The following is an 8462-nucleotide window of genomic DNA, read 5'->3' as shown; positions in this document are numbered from 1 at the left end:
AAAACCAGTAGACTGAGTTTTCGTGTACATGCAAGGAAAAAATCAGAAAACTGAATTACTTCTTTCTACTTTATATTACAGAAAATTTCAAACATATTGATCAGAGTGAACAATGAACTCACATGTGCCTATCACCAATTAGAACAGGCATCAATTTATGCCAGCCTGTTTCATCTATACCACCAGTTTTGGATTTATTGAAGCAAACTTCAGATATTGTATCACCTACTGAGTTAATTTTAAAAAGACAAAGGGGACAGAGTTACATTAAGATTATACTTTATAAGTCTAACTGTTTTAGAGCAATAGACGTATGAGTGCTTCTGTGTGCCATGTAAGGGATGGCGCTGGCCTGGATTTTAAATCATGCTTAAAGACAGCTGGATTTATGAGATCCAAGAAAGTGGAATTGATTTAAAATGACTTGAAACTATTGTCTCCTAACCAACTTTGGGCTTCTGGGGAGTAATTCATTCTCTGTCTTATAATTTATTGTGAAACATTTAATTAATACCTGGGGATGTTTTAATATCTTTCAGTTCAGTTCAGTTCACTTGCTCAGTTGTATCTCACTCTTCATGACCCCATGGCCTCCCTGTCCGTCACCAACTCCTGGAGTTTACTCAAACTCCTGTCCGTTGCCTTGGTGATGCCATCCAACCATCTCATCCTCTGTCGTCTCCTTCTTCTCCTGCCTTCAATTTTTCTCAACATCAAGGTCTTTTCCATTGAGTCAGTTCATCAGATCAGGTGGCCAAAGTATTGGAGTTTCAGCTTCAACATCAGTCCTTTGAATGAATATTCAGGACTGATTTCCTATAGGATGAACTGGTTGGATCTCCTTGCTGTCCAAGGGACTCTCAAGAGTCTTCTCCAACACCACAGTTCAAAAGCATCAATTCTTTGGCGCTCAGCTTTCTTTATAGTCCAACTCTCACATCCATACATGACCACTGGAAAAACCATAGCCTTGACTAGATGGACCTTTGTTGGCAAAGTAATGTCTCTGCTTTTTAATGGGCTGTCTAGGTTGGTCATAACTTTCCTTCCAAGGAGTAAGCGTCTTTTAATTCCATGGCTGCAGTCACCACATGCAGTGATTTTGGAGCCCAGAAAAATAAAGTCAGCCACTGTTTCCACTGTTTCCCCATCTATTTGCCATGAAGTGATGGGATTGGATGCCATGATCTTAGTTTTCTGAGTGTTGAGCTTTAATTAACTTTTTTACTCTCTTCTTTCACTTTCATCAAGAGGCTCTTTAGTTCTTCTTCACTTTCTGCCATAAGGGTGGTGTCATCTGCATATCTGAGGTTACTGATATTTCTACCAGGAATCTTGATTCTAGTTTGTGCTTCATCCAGCCCAGCGATTCTCATGATGTACTCTGCATATAAATTAAATAAGCAGGGTGACAATATACAGCCTTGACATACTCCTTTTCCTATTTGGAACCAGTCTGTGGTTCCATGTCCATTAATATCTTTATAAGGCATCAATAGTAAAATAATCCAAGTAATTGAATCATCAGTACTAGGGAAACACTCTGTGCACTCCTCCCTGACCCTGGTCCATTTCTCCTCCTCCCTGTGAAAACCATGATCCACATTTTTGTATTTATCATACATTTTTTTTCAAAAAAAATTGTTTCATATATATGTATTCTTAAAATATACATTATTTAGTTTTGCATGTTTTGGGGCTTTATGTGAAAAGCATCATTGATGATGAACATTCAGATTATTCCTAGTTTTTTAGACATCATGAACAATGCTGCTATGAAAATTCTTTTATATGACTCTTTGGGCATTTGGGAGAGAATTTCTCTAGGGTATATGCCTAGGAATGGACTTGCTGGGCCATAAGACTCACATCATCAACTGGTTGAATTTAGGTTTATCTGTAATGTAGTTTCCCAATTTACATCCCTTGCTGCTTTGTGTGATAGTTCTCAATGTACCACATCCAAAAATAACCCCTAAAATAGGCAAAATATTTAAAGTTCTGTCAATCCGATTCATGTGAAATTGTACTTTAATATTGTTTTGATTTGCAGTTTCCGCAAAGTTTCCCATGGAGTCTCCTGTGCTTCCATATTTTTGTGTTATGTGTGCCTCTCTCACTTAAAATAAATGACATTGATTTCACCCAACTTTTAATTTGGCTAATCCCCCCCCCCCCAATTTGTAACAGTAAATGATACATTCTGATACAATGCCCTTATCAGTATCATATGTTAAAAGACATATGTTAAATGTGCAGCTTTCAATTTTAAAATTTCTCTTGGATTAATGAAGGCTTTAAGTGTATAATTTTTTTGTATCATGAAGTGTACTTTTTATATCTTGTTTAACAAGTTATTACCTTAATTTCATGACATTTTCTCCTACATTTACTTTTACATTATGTTAGCCTTAAAAGTTTTTCACATTTTCAAATTTTCATTATCTGGATTTAATTTTTCTATACAACCTATGGGCTGCCCTGGTAGCTCAGCTGGTAAAGAATCAGCCTACAATGCAGGAGACCCCCGTTAGATTCCTGGGTCAGGAAGATCTGCAGGAGAAGGGGTAGGCTACGCACTCCAGTATTCTTGAGCTTCCACGGTGGCTCAGCTGGTAAAGAATCTGCCTGCAGTGTAGGAGACCTGGGTTCAATCCCTGGGGTTGAGGAGATTCCCTGGAAAAAGGAATGGGTACCCACTCCAGTTTTGTCTAAAATGTGATCCAAAATTATCTTTTGCTAAGTAGATACCCAGATGCGACATCATCCTTCAATGAATGGTCCATTCTTTCTCCAGCTGATCTTCAGATGCAAATCAGATTGATACCATGATTTGCAGTACTAGGAATCTGCTTCTGGGATCTTAGTATTCGATCATTGGCTATTTCACTATCCATATATTGTTTAGCTATAATTACAATTTTATAATAATTTTGGTAGGGCTACATAATATCCTTTTATAGTTTTAAAAATATTTTCTTGAAATTTTACAGACTTTAGAATTATGTTATATTGGTTTTTTAATGGGAAAAGAAATGTGTGTATACGTTAATGTTGAGAGAAATGTCAGTCTCATAACATCGTGTCTTTTTCAGGGATATATTGAGTTGAACCATATGAAATTGCTGGTATCTGACCAAATTTGACCTAACAAAACAGCGGTATCATATAGTTCAACTTAATTGCTTGCCTCTCAATTTATTTGTATTTCTTTAATGTTTTTCATTAAAATTCTATTATTAACATTTTCTCCATGAATTCACAAACATTTTTGTTAAATATACTTAAACTCATCTTTTATGTATTAATTATATTTCCTTAACTAGATCCTTTAGTATGATATTTATAGTCAGATATGACTGAGCGACTTTCACTTTGTCTCATTCAGTTCTTGATTTTAAAGGAAGGCTTAAAATTTTTTATTATTAAAATATAATGTTTATTGAGGTTTTTGATCAATAACTTTAATAGGTTGAGGAGTTACCATTTGTAATCTTAGTTCACAAAAAGGCTTTACTTTATTATGAATGAAGGTTGAAAATTATCAACAGATTTTTCTGCATTTATTGATAGGAACGTGGATTTTGTCGTTTTAACTAATAGATTATATGCAGAGTGTTATTGATAGGCATTTGTGGAGAAATATATATGTTTTTCCCAGTATTTTTTACATTTAAAAAATTAGGTAACATGCTTACATAAAAGTGAGTAAATATGTACATATGGTACAAAATAATATTTATAAAATGAACAATTATTTGCTTTATCCACCACAAGAGATAGAAAACTATCATTATCTCAAAGGCGACCCAGAAATAAATACTAGGCAAAGTTTTGTAAACAAAATAATAATAATAATAATTTACCTGGATTTGCTTCTGGAAAGCAAACAATTCTGACCTGTGCCTTGAAGGGAGACATTGTCTCTGTCTTCCCAAATTGTGTGCTCTACAACACTCTTAACAGTTTGGAACATAAGAACTTTTGAACAAAGGCCAAAACAAGATGTGCAGCAACATGAGATGCTCATGGAGAGTAACCTAGTGGGATTTGGAGTTGTCTGTTTTAGGGATGGCTAGACGACCCCTCTCTGCAAAGAAGGGAGTTTCATATTTGGAGACCAGAAAGGCAGATGGTAACAAAGACCACAAATGCTCGTAATACCCATTCTTTGTCTTTGTCCTCGATTTACCACTAGACATCACTTCTCACACCCCTTGCAACTACGTGAAGTTCTGTGATTAGTTCTCATCAATAGGCCACGGGTGAAATTATGTGCTAACAATTACCAAAGTTATTAAGAGGGGAAACACCTTCCACATGTTCTGCTCTTTTTATTTATTTATTTTAAAAAAATTTTTTTTTTTATTAGTTGGAGGCTAATTACTTCACAACATTTCAGTGGGTTTTGTCATACATTGACATGAATCAGCCATAGATTTACACGTATTCCCCATCCCGATCCCCCCTCCCACCTCCCTCTCCACCCGATTCCTCTGGGTCTTCCCAGTGCACCAGGCCCGAGCACTTGTCTCATGTACACGCCAGTCAGAATGGCTGCTATCCAAAAGTCTACAAGCAATAAATGCTAGAGAGGGTGTGGAGAAAAGGGAACCCTCTTACACTGTTGGTGGGAATGCAAACTAGTACAGCCGCTATGGAGAACAGTGTGGAGATTTCTTAAAAAACTGGAAATAGAACTGCCATATGACCCAGCAATCCCACTTCTGGGCATACACACTGCTCTTTTTATTTTGTGTGACAGTAAACACAAAGAATCCTAGGCCTCAGAAAATGACGAAAGTGCTCAGTGAGTAGAGTCAGGAGGCTCCTGATTGAACAGAGCAAAACCTCCTTTCTGAGTTTAGTCAGACTATAAAATAAGGGATAATCTTAATTTGTCTTGTTAAACCTCTGAGACAGTTGTTACAGCAACTAACCATCCCTGATTCATACAGAGATTGTAGTAATTTATAACAGCATTGTATTGGCTACTTATCACATGACAGATACTATGTATTAGCAAATTTAATTCTCTCACAAGCCTATGACAAAGGTTTTATTAACACCCCTGAGAAATTACTTTCCTCTTCAAATCTCTCACATGGCTCATAAGGGCGGGTATTAGTACTTCAAAGTAGTTTTAACCGTACCCACAACATGTGCTCTTAACCTGTTTTCTATTATGCCTGTAGTTAATTTCTTTGTGTACCAAACAAATAAACAAAATCATATCCTTAGTCTTGGGTAAATCCGTCAACTCAAACTGAAAATCTCAAACTGTAGCTCATCAAAGTTTGGTCTGTAGAGTAAGAATTTATGATTACAACACAGCTGAAGGGAAATGTGAGGCATACTCATGAGCTAACAGTTTTGTTAATAATGCATATGGCATTGCTGCTTAACGTTCATCACTGCTGTAAATTTACAGAGAACTGAAGCTCTGATCATTTACATGGAAAACTACTTCCATCATTTTAACTTCTAATGTCCCCCCCCCACACATATATGAGGGTGTTTATGTGTATATGATACTCTACTTTTATTATTAAAATATTTGAAATTATATTTACAAATTTTTGAAACAATCTTAAGTTTATACAAATCAAAATTTTAAATGTTTTAAAAGATCTTAATGTATTTTAAAAAGTATAGTGTTGATGTGATATCCTATTACCTCCTCATTTCTTTATATTTTTTCTACAAATAAGAATGCTCTTCTGCACAAATTCAGTATCATCATTCCTCCTTCTCTACTTCAAACACACACACACACACCCCTTATTCTTACATTTCTCTATATCTATATGTTGAAAACTACAAGTTTATACCAATACCTTCAATCTTAATCCAATACCAGTAATTTATTCTGCTTTTCTCCCTTTCCAAATTTGGCAATGCCTTCTCCTTCAGTGAGAAACCAGCTTTCGCTATCCCTCACAGCTATACTTTCTGTTGTATCTGCTTCCCTTACATGCATGACTTGCTCACCCCGCTGAGGCTCCAGCAGCCTGAGATAGGTTCCTTTCTCACACACTTGGACACTGACTCTTCACACATGACGGCCCTGACCTCCCACATGGATGTTCTTACCCTACTCCAGCTCTGACCCCCTGCTATTCTTACTTTATCCAGGCTCTGACATCAAACAAACATGCCTTCCCACCTACTTAGTCACCAATATCCCACTCAGGCCATCTAAAATTCTCACCATAGTACCCACTTAAATACAGAAAGTATACCTGTGAAGGATACTGAAAGTTGATTTTTCACCTAAGGAAAAGGGACTGAAAAAATTGGAAAGGGAAAAAGTAAAATAGACTCTGTGGTATTGGATTAGATTTGAAGATATTGGAACACATTTTTAGTTTTCAACATGCAGATATTGAAATGCATACCCTTCTCTTCCCAGTCCCATGATGTTGAGTCCAAATTGTTCATGAATAGAAGGAAAGATGAAGAGAAGCCAAAATTACAATTTTTAAGAGCTGTATTATTTTCTATGTTTGTGCCATGTTTTTAAAATTCATTCTTTTAGTCTTTGATACTTTAAGAGTCTTGAATTTTTTTCCTCTAATAATGTAATGATTTTTGGATCCTTAGCTTATTAGAGAAGGTTGCTAAAACTGAAATTACTAGATTATAGCATGCCAAATTCTTAAACCTTTATAATATGACAAGGAAAAAAGAAAAAGCTCTCCCGGGTAGCTCAAATGGTAAAGAATCTGCCTGAAATTCAGGAGACCCAGGTTCGATCCCTGGGTCAGGAAGATCCCCTGGAGAAGGGCATGTCAACCCATTCCAGTATTCTTTCCTGAAGAATTCCACAGACAGAGGAGCCTGGCAAGCTACAGTCCATGGGGTCACGAAGTGTCAGACATGACTGAGTGACTAAGACACACACATTCACTGTTACAATCTCCATTTCTTTGCTGTTGTTGTTCAATCACTATGTCATGTCTGACTCTTTGTGACCCCAGGGACTGCAGCAGGCCAGGCTCCTCTGTCCTCCACTGTCTACCGGACTGTGCTCAAATTCCTGTCTTATGAGTCAATGATGCTAACCAGCTTATCCTCTGCTGCCCCCTTCTCCTTTTGCCTTCAATCTTTCCCAACATCAGGGCCTTCTCCAATGAGCCTGCTCTTTCACATCAGGTGGTCAAAGTGTTGGGGCTTCAGTTTCAGCAATAATCCTCCCAGGGAACATTCAGGGTTGATTTCCTTTAGGATTGACTGGTTTGGTCTTCTTGCAGTTCAAGGGACTCTCAAGAGTCTCCTCATTTCTTTAATTACCAATAAAATTATACACTTTTTCTTGTTTATTTCCCATTTTTCCTGTGAATTATTTTTTCATGCTGACACTTCTTCTTATAGTACTTTCTTAATGATTCTTAAAAGTCTGTTTATACTAAGCAAAGTAATATGCTGTCATATTTATTGCAAATATGCTTACTGGCTTTTCTTTTTTGCTTTTATGATATATTTTAATGTAGTATAATTGAAAACAGTTTTAATATTATTGAATAACTTCTTTGGCATATTTAGAAAATTCTACCTCAATGATAATTTAACTGTTTGTTTAACACTCCCTTCTAAGGGCTTTTATGGTTTTAACTGTCATATTTAGCACTATCTGTCAAAGATTTATTTTGTGTGGTTTCTGGTGAAGATTTGATTTATTTCTTTACTTAATATAGCACAATTTCCCCTATATTATTAGTTAAACAGGTTTCTTTATTTAAATATTACATTATATATATTAATATCCATTTGGAGGCAATTTCTTATATTCTGTCCACTTTTCAAATCTTATACCAATATTGCAGTGTTTAAATTATCATATGATTATAAATAGCCAATAGAATGAAAAAATTCCTTTCACACCTCATTAAAAGAGTTCTGGAGTCAAGTCCATTGTGGAGGTGGTGGGGGTGGGGGGAGGTATAGGAGGGAGGATTTTCCCATGCTAACAAGCAACTCTCAGACACCAACAGTATATGCAAGAACTTAACTCAATTCAACTCAATTCTGATACTGTCTTCCTCAGAGAGCATCACATCCCACCAGCTAAGGGTTCAGTCTTATAAGCCTGCCCCCAACGCCCATTTCAGATGCTAGTCACAAGCTCATGTTGCTACCTGCAATTCTGACTGTCTGGCTATAAATCAGAAGTTCCCACCATCAATCCTTCCTTGGGTTCAACTACTTTTTTGTAATGGCTCACAGAATACAGAACACCTTTTCACTAACTAGATTACCAGTGTATTATATAAATAAAATCTAAGTTAGGAACAGCCAGAGAGAAGATGCACAGGACAAGTTGAGGAGACAATGAGGAGCTTCCATGCTGTCCCCAGCAGATAATCCTCTCCCCATACTCTATGTGTTCACCAACTCAGAAGTCCTCCAAAACCCATCATTTGGGGTTTTTACAGAGGCTTCAATACATGTGCTCAGTCGCT

This window comes from Cervus elaphus, chromosome 18, assembly GCF_910594005.1.
Source record: "Cervus elaphus chromosome 18, mCerEla1.1, whole genome shotgun sequence".
Classification (NCBI taxonomy): domain Eukaryota; kingdom Metazoa; phylum Chordata; class Mammalia; order Artiodactyla; family Cervidae; genus Cervus; species Cervus elaphus.
The sequence above is the reverse complement of the archived record's forward strand: the minus strand, read 5'-3'. Positions refer to the sequence as shown.